This window comes from Lissotriton helveticus, chromosome 11 (genome assembly GCF_964261635.1).
Source record: "Lissotriton helveticus chromosome 11, aLisHel1.1, whole genome shotgun sequence".
In the NCBI taxonomy this organism is placed as follows: Eukaryota; Metazoa; Chordata; class Amphibia; order Caudata; family Salamandridae; genus Lissotriton; species Lissotriton helveticus.
In genome coordinates this window covers 863,327,503-863,341,920 of record NC_136072.1, presented here as the reverse complement: position 1 = coordinate 863,341,920, position 14,418 = coordinate 863,327,503, and positions in this window count along the sequence as shown.

Genomic DNA, 14,418 nt, shown 5'->3' with positions numbered 1-14,418 from the left:
GAACAAACCCAAAAGACAACCCAGGTAAGTATAATGTAACGATAATAATAATTAAAAAACTACGCTCCTCTCTCAATTTTTTGGGGTATCACGGTTGGGTTACTTAACCGTGACTCAACTCAGCCTCTCATTTCATATCGCCATCCTGAGATTTCTCTATACTTTCGCTGTCCTAAAAATATAGATAAATAAATATATATAAAATATTATAACTGCTGAAAGTTCAGAATGATGAAGAACCCTGATAGATGCATGGACCCCTCTATTGTTGTTTTTCTTCTATTACTTTGAAGTTTTCAGGGTGGGGACTGGAATTACAACAACGACTATAAATAGGATTTTGGCCTGTTCCCATCACCTTCCTACTACTTTGAGCTATGGGCACTCTCCTGGGAAGCCAGAGACCCCTCGGACTGTGGTGAGCACTGGGGTGCCAGCAGTGGCATCCACCAATCATTGTATCAGGTATCTTCAACTTCGACCATCTCTTCTTGGGAATCTTCTTCTGGCAACACTGCTGATCCTTTTACATTACTTCTAGCACCGGGTCATTCTCTCGTGCATCTGGATTGTGGGAGCCCCAGCATGTGTAAATCCATCAAATCTGGAGAGTTTGTATTCATGCTCCCCTCACTCATCTCCTCTCTTACTTTCTTCTCAGAAAGAAAACCAGTTTATGGATACCTTAAGAACAGGTTTGCATTATTTTGATCTTTTCCTTTTCAGTCATGTTTTGTAAACATGAATTAGTGTAAACTCAAAAATCATCTCATTACTGTAGGAAAGTAGGGTCTGCTTCTATGGTTACCCCTACTTTTTGCCTGGTGCTAAGCTGTATTATGGCTAGTCTGACTGGGATCCTGCTAATCAGGACCCCAGTCTATCTGTGTTATCCCTAAATTATTGTGTTGAGTACTTTGGTACGGGGCGTTGCTTGCAGGCCAATGGCGATGGACGCTTGAGCTCCGTGCAGACCTACTAAACTATTCTATAACAAATGCTGGTGCCCTGGTACTGTGGACGCACATCGGACTCTGCTGGGCCTGGGCAGTCCCTGTGGCCATAATTGGGGGTCCTGAGCGATCGTGCCGCTGCGGCAAAGAGAAAGGAGGTGAAGGGGGCGTGGACGGCAGCCGATGAACATGGCTGCTGCCTGAGAGAACTTCAGTCCTCCGGGAAATCCCTCGGCCATCCGCGCATTGCTCCTCAGTCGGAGTCAACTGAAGCGGACAGCGGAAATGTCGGCACTTTAGAAAACCATATTGGACCACCCGTGACGTCATCACTTCCTGATCCTGTGATGTTATGCCAAGTACAGGAGACGTGGCCTTCCAGACGCACCAAGACCGGGACCTATGTTTGTGGCTGATCCCTCCCAGCGTCCCTACTTTCTAACTTCTTGCGGAGGCCACAGGCGGAGTGTGCCGCAACTTCATCCTGGGGCCCGCCGTGAATTGATCCCAGTGCCCTGGATTTTCAAGCGACTCTCTGCCAGCAACAGCCCAGACTTGATCTCCAAGATGAGACCCCTCTCCCATGTAAGACATGGTGCTGACGGTAACCCCGAGGACCAGGCCCGGGCACTGTAATTCTCCTGGATTACTGCAGCCACGGATACAGGTGCTGGTGCATCCCAGACTGTAAATTCACTGGATGCAGGCTTGTGGACTTCTCCTGCGCAGGCTGTGCTAGGGAGGTGACTGCTGGCTGAGTCTTACAGGGCGGGGCCCTGCTGATACTCAGGGTTTGGCGCTTTCGGTGTAGTGCTGCTCCCAAGTCCTACTAGTGCACTCCTTAGCGGGATCCACTGCCTGGAGGAGGGCTAATTTGGGGCCCCAGAGTACCTATTACCTCTGCCTCTCTTCTGCTTTTGGTGGCCTGAATCTGGCGAGTTGCCTTTCACTGTTATCCTTGGGTCAAGCACGGAAAGTTCCTAGTCGGCAGCATTATCCTTTGTTCCTGGCTTGCCTCTTCACCTTACCTGGTGACATCACTGGAGGGTCTCGCTTAATACCGGCACGTGGAGTGTGGCCCTACCCTGTTGACAAGTGGGGGTGCCCCCGGAGCAAGAGGACCCAGTTAAGGATCAACAACAGTCCGATCCACCTCAGGCATTCGGTGACAACCTGTTCCAGCAACAATTCGCTCATATTTTTGAAGCCACAGTAGACACTAAAGAAACATTACATCAGGACATTAGCAATGTGGCAGTGGGGGTAGGCCTCCTGAGAGCGGAGCACACCAAGCTGGCTGAAAGGGAGAAACAAACTGAAACATGGTTGGCGGACCTGGCATTGGCGCAGCAATCTTAACTACTCAGATGAGGGATATCTCTCCTAGGGTACACTGACTGGAGACGAGAGCTGAGGACTCCAAAGGGCTTAACCGCAGAAACAACGTTAGAGATTTGGGCCTTCCGGGGGGAATAGAAGGCGCTTACATGGTTGCTTACCTGGAATCCTGGTTCCGAGATGTTGTGGTGCTGGAGGGCCTCTCCCCGTTTTATACCTTGGAAAGAGCTAATCGGGTCCTTGCTCTTCCCCCAGGCGCCAGAGAGACCTCCTCAACGGGTGGTAGCCCGACTGCTCCATTTTAAGGACAGAGACCTCCTATTGCAGAAAGCACGCACAGCGGGACCCTTTCCAGTGGCTAACAGCAAGGTGTCATTGTTTCTTGATTACACCTTGGAAGTACTACAACATCGAGCCTCCTTCCTGACAGTCAAAAAGGCCCTACGGGATGAAGGCATTCAGTACTCCTTGATGTTCCCGGCTCGACTGCGGATTGTATTGGACTGCCAGACACAATTCTGCAAAGACCCCAAGGAAGCTTGGGACTGGAATGAAACTTTAAAAATTGGGACAATGCAGGGTCATACACTATCTCGGGGGTCCGGCTTGACTGAAGGATCGAAGGTGGCGGCCCAACGTAAGGCTTTGCTGACACCTAATCCCTCTCAGACAGAGAATGAATGGACCAATGCCTTACTGGTGGTGCGGGAGTTGCTGCATGGTCATAAGATGCTATCAGAGGTAGAGACTGGATCGGAAAAGGCTTCCAGCAGCTCGGACTCGGGCACATCCCGCGATGGCAGTGTTAAGTTGCCGCATGTCACTCCGGCCACTACGGTCAATTTGCTTGATTGTGTCACTGTTCTTTTCTTTATTTTTCCTAGCTTGTTCTCTGTCTCACCTTCTGTCTGTTGCTTTTTCTTTCTTTCGATTCTCCTGTCTTGAAATTATGCTCTCTCGTTGCTGTGATGACAAGATGATGGTGGGTGGCTTTGTAATATCATTGTGCGTCCCTGGATTTGAGACATTGTGTCAATTGAGGCATAGGCGCAGAGTTTTCTTCTTGATTACGTATGTAGTTGTGTCCCCCTTGATTCTCTGTAGCTCTGAGAGGACATTGTTTGTATAGCTTAGTTTGGATGGGGACTAGTGAGTAGAGTATAATGATAGCTTTCGTCACCATTCATTTTTTGACAGGTGGCCACGCCCCCCGGAAGTGACGTAGGAGCCGGAAGTCCCGCCCCCGGAAGTCCCGCCCCAGGAAGTCTCGCCCCAGAAGTCCCGCCCCCAGAAGTCCCGCCCCCTGAAGTCCCGCCCCCGAAGTCCCACCGCGGAAGACATGACCCCCCGGAAGTCCCGCCCCCCGGGAGTCCCACCCTCAGAAGTCCTGCCCCCAGAAGTCCCGCCCCCCTGAAGTCCCACCCACAGAAGCCCCGCCCCAGAAGTCCCGCCCCGGAAGTCCCTCCCCGGAAATCCGGGGCCGGAAGTCCATGGCCGGAAGTCCAGCACATGTGGGGCAATCCAGGAAGGGGGGGCAGGTATAATGTGTGTGAGTGCCCTTCACACAGGAATTAATGGATGTGTATGTGTGTCAATGGTGTAGAGTGGTGGTGCGGGTGTGGCTAGGGCTAGCGGCAAGGCAGGCAGTAGGGCCTACAGGTGTGTTTAGGGTTGTGGGATGGATTAGCAGAGACTTACCTGTGTGCGCCATGTTTGTTGGGCAAGGAGGGACATGTCTGGGCATGCAGAGACATGTCTGGGCATGTTCAGCGGGTAGGTGTGACGGCAGTCTGGTGTTGCTTGAGCAGCGGCAAGGTCCATCTGTGGAATGGGGCCCTAGAGTGCTGCAGGGTCTTTTTTGGGGGATAGGCCAGCCCCTAGGAGGCATTTCTTTTTACATGAGTGTGGCGTAATGGGAATGATAAACATGGCCATCTTGTAAATCAGCAGCATGGGGCTGGCAACATGTCCATGCATTGTTCTGTAACATGGAGGACGGTCATGCATCACCCCCAGTCTGCTAGGCTGCCATGGCAATATTTTGCACAACCTAACTTTTAAAGTGTCTGGTGTAAAATGACACTAATTATGAAAAGAAAAAGAAATAAATATTTTAAGGTCTCCGATATAAAATGAAGCCAGTTATGAAAAATAAAGACAAGTGCACGGATATAAAATGAAGCCAGTTATGAAAAATAAGGACAAGTGCTGTCCAATTGTCATTTCTTTCTATGAGCGTGTAATGTGTTAGGGATAATAAACAGGGGGCCAGGATGTAATGCAGCTGTGGGCTGTGTAACAGACCAAGGCATAGTTTTTTAGCCTCTGTAATGTGTTGTCACAAACCTAAACTGCAGGGTTGCTGGTGCAACATCATGCACAGCCAAAGTTGAAAGTCTCTGATGTAAGTGCCATTAATTATGAAAGAAAAGTAAATAAATATTTTAAAGGCTCTGATGTAAAATAATGCCGGTTATGAAAAGGAAAATAAAATAAATGTTATGCAATTGTGGCTTTTTTCTACGTGGGAGTAATGTGTTAGGGATGATAAACAGGGGCCAGTATGTAAGGCAGCTGGGGGCTGTGTAACTGACCCTTGCAGGGTTCTTTAACAGGGTGTGTGTTGCCACAGACTTATGTTGTAAGGTTGTTGGTGCAACACCATACACAGCCTAACTTTAAAGTCTTTGGTGTAAATGACACTAATTATGAAAATAAAAAATAAAAAATTATATAAATAAGGACATGTGTTATGCAGCCGAGGCTGAGCTCTACGTATGAGTGAGAGGGCAGGGCTTCTAAACGTGGCAATCTTGTAAAGCACACGTCAGGGTACAGCAACATGGACAGGCATATTTTTGTAACTGTAAAATAGTCTGCTACAGCCCATAAAGGGTTGGATGGCGCAAGTGTCACAAAAGGGGGCAAACCAGCCATGGTGATGTAACAGGGTGAGAAAAAATGCTGGTGCAACACATAAAGAGCAGGACGAACAAGAGGCTCATAAGAGCGGCAAAACTAAAATGTAAGTTTGCTGATGTAACATTCTTCCGCCTAATTTTAAACAGTCTAAAAGACTGCAAAGACACGAAGAGGCTTCTACATAAGAGTCAGCTGGCAAGGACTGATAAGCATGAGAGGGGCAAAGAAAGTATGACATTTTCAAAGGCCCTCTTTTACATTTGGGAGGCTGCAGAAAAAAATTGAAGTGTAATACGTAAGCTCTCTCTCTCTCTCTCTCGCCACGAGTTTCCCGCCTGTTAGAGAGAGCCTACAAGACTGCTTTATCAGGGTGTAACATATATGAGTGTACAATATTTTTAAGGCGAGCTTTTACACTTTGGTCTGGTTAATACGTAAGCTCTCTTAGCCATAAGTTCCCGCCAGTCTAGAGGACGACTCCATGGGCTTTTATCAGATTGTAACAGGTATAAAAATAGGGACATAACTTAGACACACACTGGCACTCTGATGAGTGTTTTGGAGTACCTAAATGCATCTTTGTGAGTGAACAGACTTCGACAGTAGACCAGGTGTAGTGTGTGTGTCCTCCACACAGGAAATAATGGATGTGTAGGTGTATCATAGGTGTAGAGTGATGGTGAGGGCTGCCTGGGGCTTGCTGCAAGGCAGCCAGTAGGGCGTACTAGGGGTGTTTAGGGTTATGGGATGGGTGAGCAGAGACTTACCTGTGTGCGCTATTTTGGTGGGGCAAGCAGGCACATGTCTGGGCATGGATGGACATGTCTGGGCATTTTCAGCGGGTAGTTGCGGCTGCAGGCTGGTGTTGCTTGAGCAGTGTCGAGGTCCATCTGTGGAATGGGAGTGTTGCAGGGTCTTTTTGGACATAAGTCAGCCCCCTAGGAGGCGTGGCTGATGCCTATGGAGTTCCTGAGTGGTGGACTGTGGTGTAGGGGCGTAGCCATAGCCAACCAAGGGGCAGGACTTCCATCGGGCCCAGAAGAGGCGGGAAGCTAGACTGTTTGTTTGCTGGGGCAGTAATTTTGCCGCCTAATTTTAAAAAGTCTCTGCTGTAAAATGACAGTAGTTATGAAAATAAAATAAAAATGAATAGAGACATGTGTTATGCAATTGTGGCTTCTTTTCTATGTGTGTGTGTGTGTGTGTGTGTATAATGTGTAAGATATGATAAACGTGGCTATCATGTAAAGCAACAGCTGTGGACTGTGTAATAGGCCAGGGCACTGTTTGTAACATGGTGGAGTATGCTGCAGCAACCCTAGACTGTTAGTTTGCCAATGCAATATTTTGTATAGCCTAACTTTAAAGTCTCTGGTGTAAAATGATGCCGGTTATGAAAGGGAAAAATAAAATAAATAAATATTTTAAAGTCTCTGGTGTAAAAATGATGCCAGTTATGAAAAAGAAAATAAATAAAATAAAAAATAAATAAAGACGTGTTATGCAATTGTGGCTTCTTTCTACGTGGGAGTAATGTGTTAGGTATGATGAACACGACTATCATGTAAAGCAACAGCTGTGGACTGTGCATGGTTCTTTAACAGGGTAATGTGTGTTGCCACAAACCTATGTTGTAAGGTTGCTGGTGCAACACCAGGCACAGCCTAACTTTAAAGTCTCTGGTGCATAATGATGCCGGTTATGAAAAGGAAAAATAAATAAATAAATATTTTAAAGTCTCTGATGTAAAATGATGCCGGTTATGAACAGGAAAATGAGTGCGTATTTTACACCTTTGGAGTGTGCAGAGAAAAAAATATTGAAATGCATCACGTAAACTCTATTTCCATGAGTTTCCCGCCTGTCTAGAACACGACAAGGCTTCTACGTGAGGAGAGAGGTGGCATGGACTGATAAGCATGGGAGTCTTGCAAAAAGTGGCGCTGAGGGTCTACAAATATGCACAGTCATGATGTTGTTAGACAGGGAGAGGTCGGTGAAAGTATGACATTTTTACACCTTGGGAGTGTGCAGAGAAAAAATTGAAATAGGGACGTAACTACACTTGCACTCTGAAATTTCTTGGAGCACCTAATTGTATCTTTTCGGCTAAACAGGCTTTGGCAGAAGACTACAGAGTTAACATGGCGCAGAGGGGAAACAGCCACCCTGATGAAACACTCTATACTTAATGTAAGTAGCTATGGATCTTGTTTTATTCTATAAGGCAGTTATGGTATTTGTTAAACACTTTAGACAAGGAATAACTGTAAAATAAGCATGCATATAGGTATTATTGTAGTACTATATCATAGAGACCTAACAGCTTTAAGAGGGTAGAAATTACAAAACAAAACAATGCCTTTTATACACATATCTTAAGTGTTGGCGGTCTTCAGGATATGTACAATGTGGTAGGGCCGCCTAAAAGCCGGCATCTGCTGTATTACAATGGTCCATTTGTGGTAGGTGCACTGGCTGCTGCTCTGCGCACTTGTTCTACCCCAGATACTAAATTTTATTGACTGCTTGCCTTCCCCTGCTGCATCTCCTGGGAGCACACTCCTCAGCATACTGATACACGATATTTACTTAACACAGCTTGCATTGCAGTACTTGTAGTGCTGGCTATTCTCAGTCTCATACTGTTTAGGGGCAGTACAGTAATGTTATTGGGAAATCGACATTCACAATACTTCCTATCAACATTCTATGCATTTTCGCATTCATTTGAGAAGACTATTGATGTTTTCAGGGTGAGTGTGCCATGAGGCTCCTAGGCTAGTCCATTTGTATTTACAGCAACCAGGATACAAAGTGCACATCAGAGGGCTCAGACAACACCAATGCATTTAACGATTACAGACGGGGCATGACATTCCTCAGCATACTGCCATTGTATCCCCTTATTTGGCACCTCTGATAGCCTCCTCGTGATTGTCTTCTGTACAGTCGACTGCTGTATTGACAACACTGTTTTATTGTAGTTTTACTGCTTTGAGACCATGGCTCATGGATACACAGGTTTTTCTCTCTTGATCTCAGTTGCAAAAATTGTGCTCTGTAGACCATTCTTCGCAGTGGTTAATTCGTAAAAAATAAGTGCCGGGGATCATGTCAGGAGGCAGCTTTCACCAGCCCATTTCTCTTGTAGGCACGTCCTAAAACAGAACCAACTACCAACCACGAAAGTGGGGAGACGATGTGGCGTAATGGCCAGAGTTGCTGACTTTGGCGCAGGGAACCAGGTATGAGCCACGGCATCGGCTCAACATCCTGTGATTCTGGGCAAATCACTTAATCTCTCTATGCATAAATGAACGTGTCCTTAAATGGTGCTAATGAAAAGCACTGGTGTTGATGATTAAGCGCCGCTGAGCACCGGAAAACACCGGCTCAAATTAAGCACTGATTCTTCTGCTTCTTTGTGCTAGAGCTAAAACATACTGGAACCTGTCAATCTGTGGAAGCTATTCCTAAATGAAAGGGCCTTGAAATACATGTGCTGAGGCAGGAGGACAGATCCATACTCCCCATACACAGAGTATACTCCTTGTGTTGTACATTCCGAAAGGTGCAATCCAGTGTAGATAGAAAAACACACATTTTGTTTTTGTCCACACCTATGTCACTCACGATTACTAACAACTGGTGCCCCGGGTGTTGGAACTAGGGGTGCAGCAGGTGGTACAGCACCCTCAGACCTGGAAGGAGTTAAGAAAGGTGATGGAAACAGTGAAACCTTTCAATCTGTGAAATTTTCAAACAACATTAGCAATGTGCTCAAAAGCAGTGAAAGATCAACGGAAATTAAGAAGAGCCCAGAGAACAAAGGTATGCCACTCATGTGAGTGGATGGTATCAGATTACAAGAACGAGGCACATGAAAGGCACCAATGTAACCAATAGCACATTTTTTAAAGTTTGCCAACATCGCAAACAAGAATCATTTGAGTCTTTTAATTGGGAAATGTGGAGACAGACATGTGTTAAAGTAGGGTGGGAAAACAAACCATTCCACAAATTATTTTACCCAGTCGTGCATGCATGGCTAAAACCACTCTGATTTATTAACGGTCTCTTCTAAGTAACTCAGTTCTTTAATATATATATATATATATATATATATTTTAAATAAATTGACAGTGTATTCACGTTTCATAATATTGCACCATAATGCAAACTGAACCACATTTTCACTAAAAAAGGTCACAGACTATCATTCACCCGCCATCATCCCTTCAGCACCCCACTTAAAACTTTTTTTGTCATGCTCATTTGATACACTTGCTTGTTCAGTAACAGTATGATGCTCTTAGAACACCTACAGTTTTAGTGTGCTGAAGCCCCTGGTCAGCAGCCTGAATCAGAAAGGTGTTCTGGCATCACTGATGGCTTTTCTTGTGTGAGATGATGGGTGGTGGTCTCATTTAGGATTTCACCCTTGTTCCCCAGCAGATGGGGTGCTATCCGGTAAGGTGTGAATTGATCTTGACTAACGTTTTGAGAGGTGAGTTGCATTGTGCTGAACACAATATAGTGTGGTGTTAAGCTCACTGATTATAATGTCTGCCTCCCACAAAACGTTAGTCCAGATCAATTCACACCTTACCGGATAGCACCCCATCTGCTGGGGAACAAGGGTGCAATCCTAAATGAGACCACCACCCATCATCTCACACAACAACTCTACACTGCAACCACTCACTACAACCATATACCCAGGCCCGTTGCCGTACCTCACAGCACCCACGTTGACTTCATACCTCCACACATGACCATACATTCTATGGTATACAACACAGCACACCCTACTGCACCACAACACACCTCCCTGTTCACCATACCACATATGCCACACAGCAACACAAAACCTAACACCACACTAATGTACACCACACCAAAACGCAACATCCTACACATTGCCCCGCCCCACCATACAAGTATACTTATACCAGATTATAACATCCCACACTTTATACCAAGCCACATCACATGCTATCATATTGCACCCCACGCACCCATCAACCCCTCCCATAGTTCCCTATGGTTCCACGTCAGACTACACCACACCATGCAGTAAACATACCTTTCAATACCACAACTATCCAGATAAGCGTAATTACATGCAACATCACAGCACAGCAGGACTATACAACAACAAAGTTCCCTTAGTACATATCACCACACGGCACCACTGAACACACCAACATACCGCACAAGACAATCTCATATTGCACTACTCCACTCCAGTCTATCTCACTACAGCACATTATATCATACACCAACATATTCCATCATGTCACAAGATCAATTTTCAAGACCCTCTCTCTCAGTACCGATTCCACTCTCAACACACACAATACCACACCGTGCCACACTTTCTCAAACTTTGGCACACCATATCATTATGTCTCACCTTAAAGGTCTGTGTACCGCATCACCAAATGCCACATAACACCATACCTCACCTTACCACCCTAATTTGCAATGTAATTACTATAAACCCAATGTAGTACAATAGCCAAAACCACCCTTGACTCCCCTACACCACCCTACACTACCCTCTGCAATACCACATCAGTCTAAACCATCCCAACCAGCTTCTTTACATAAGTTACAGCAAGACACAAGTCTGACACAGAAAATGAGGGTGCTCAACATCTAGTATAAACCATCTATCTATTACGGCAAAACTCTTCCCGTCGCTTTGCTGCACCTCACAGCACCCTGTTGACTTCATAACTCCACACATGACCATACATTCTATGTTATACAACACAACATACCCTACTGTACTACAACACACCTCCCTGTTCACCATACCACATATGCCACATAGCAACACAAAATCTAACACCACACTAATGTACACCACATCAATCTCCACCACACCAAAACGCTACAACCTACTCATTGCACCACCGGGTACAAGTATAGTTATACCAGGTTACAACATCCCACACTTTATACCAAGCCACATCACATGCTATCATATTGCACCACAGACGTTCATCAACCCCTCCCATAGTTCCCTATGGTTCCACATCAGACTACACAACACCATGCAGTATACACGCCATTCAATACCACAACTATCCATATAAGAGCAATTACATTGCACATCACCTCACAGCAGAACTATACAACAACATAGTTCACTTAGTACATATCACCACATCGCACCACGGAACACACCAACTTACTACACAAGACAATCTCATATTGCACCATTCCACTTGAGTCTACCTCACTACAGCACATTATATCCTACACTAACATATTCCACCGTGTCACATCATCAATTTTCAACACCACATCTCTCAGTACCACACCACTCTCATCACACACAATACCACACCATGCCACACTTTCTCAGACTTTGGCACACCATATCATTACGTCTCACCTTAAAGGTCTGACCACATCACCAAATGCCACATAACACCATACCTCACCTTACCACCCTAAATTGCAATGTAATTACTATACACCCCGATGTAGTACAATAGCCAAAACCACCCTTGCCTCCCCAGACCACCCTACACCACCCACTGCAACACTACATCAGTCTAAACCATACCAACCTGCTTCTTTACACAAGTTACAGCAAGACACAAGTCTGACACATAAAATGAGGTTGTTCAACATCTAGTATAAATCATCTATCTATTATGACAAAACTCATCCCTTCATGCTACCGCACCTCAAAGCATCCTCCTTAACTTAATAACGCCACCCAGGACCATACATTCTATGGTATACAACACACCATACTGTACCACAACACAGATCCCTGTTCACCATACCAAATATGCCACATAGCACCATAAAATATAACACTGTACCAATCTACACCATAGCAAAACACAACATCCTACACATTGCACCACCGGATGCAAGTATACTTATACCAGATTACAACACCCACACATTATAACAAGCCACATCACAGGCTATCATATTGCACCCCACCCATCCATCAACCCCTCCCATAGTTCCCTATGGTTTCACATCAGACTACACCACACCATGCCGTAAACATGCCCTTCAATACCACAACTAATCATATAAGAGCAATTACATTGCACATCACAGCACAGCAGAACTATACAACAACAAAGTTCACTTAGTACATATCACCACACGGTACCAGCGAACACACCAACATACCACACAAGACAATCTCATATTGCACCACTCCACTGCAGTCTACCTCACCACGGCACATTATATCATACACTAACATATGCCATCATGTCACATCACCAATTTTCAACACCACATCTCTCAGTATCACACCACACTCAATACCACACCTTGCCACACTTTCTCCGACTTTGGAACACCATATCATTACATCTCACCTTAAAGGTCTGTGTACCACATCACCAAATGCCACATAACACCATACCTTACCTTACCACACTAAATTGCAATGTAATTACTATACATCTCATTGTCGTACAATAGCCAAAACCAAACTTGACTCCCCACACCACCCTACACCCTCCACTGCAACACCACATTAGTCTAAACCATACCAACTTGCTTCTTTACCTAAGTTACGACAAGACACAGGTCTTACACAGAAAATGAGGGTGTTCAACATCTACTGTAAACCTACTATCTATTACAGCAAAACTCCTCCGGCAAAACTCTTCCAGCAAAACCTCACACTGCCGGGCCATACAGAGCTGTAGTATAATATAAAAATATAATGCAAACCATGCCACCCTCCCCCAGAGGCATCCGCTTGTTTACTCCACAAATTGGACAAACAATAAACTCGAGGCTCAGGGATAGAGACACACCACAACAGTGCAAACTGAGCAAGACCCCACAAACACGCTGACAACAAGTCAGGAATACACAAGTCTGATTTCCACAATAAATGAACCTTCTGTTGGAGAGCAAACTGACATAACACTTAAGGGTGTTAACAGACCATGTAAATAGTGTAGGGTGGCTAAATAAAAACACCTACCATAACATAACAAAGAGTTCTTTCCTATTTGCACGGTTGCTACTAACACAGTATCAGGTTTACTTCCTTGCTTTCTGGACATCCTAGTCCATTTTCTTCTTCGGCTCAATACACCACAGAAAGTCCTATTTTGTCACACTAAGTATGTAGATTTTAAAGGTCGCTATGGTGATTGAGGGATGTCTACCTTGGTCTGGGACACTTTTAATTGCACGAGGATTTGGAAAACAAAAATCTTCTGTCATCAAAAATATGGAAGGTCTAGACTCATCAGCAGAAGTGCTCTACGGCATGAACCACCGTAGGATCTGCTTCTCAGGGAGTATGAAAGGGGTCATCTGTTGAACGATGTCACATGAGCTCTGAAAAGCCATCAGTGATGCCAGAACACCTTTCTGATTCAGGCTGCTGACCAGGGGCTTCAGCACACTAAAACTGTAGGTGTTCTAAGAGCATCATACTGTTACTGAACAAGCAAGTGTATCAAATGAGCATGACAAAAAAAGTTTTAAGTGGGGTGCTGAAGGGATGATGGCGGGTGAATGATAGTCTGTGACCTTTTTTAGTGAAAATGTGGTTCAGTTTGCATTATGGTGCAATATTATGAAACGTGAATACACTGTCAATTTATTAAAAAAAATTATATATATATATATATATATATTAAAGAACTGAGTTACTTAGAAGAGACCGTTAATAAATCAGAGTGGTTTTAGCCATGCATGCACGACTGGGTAAAATAATTTGTGGAATGGTTTGTTTTCCCACCCTACTTTAACACATGTCTGTCTCCACATTTCCCAATTAAAAGACTCAAATGATTCTTGTTTGCGATGTTGGCAAACTTTAAAAAATGTGCTATTGGTTACATTGGTGCCTTTCATGTGCCTCGTTCTTGTAATCTGATACCATCCACTCACATGAGTGGCATACCTTTGTTCTCTGGGCTCTTCTTAATTTCCGTTGATCTTTCACTGCTTTTGAGCACATTGCTAATGCTGTTTGAAAATTTCACAGATTGAAAGGTTTCACTGTTTTCCATCACCTTTCTTAACTCCTTCAAGGTCTGAGGGTGCTGTACCACCTGCTGCACCCCTAGTTCCAACACCCGGGGCACCAGTTGTTGGTAATCGTGAGTGACATAGGTGTGGACAAAAACAAAATGTGTGTTTTTCTATCTACACTGGATTGCACCTTTCGGAATGTACAACACAAGGA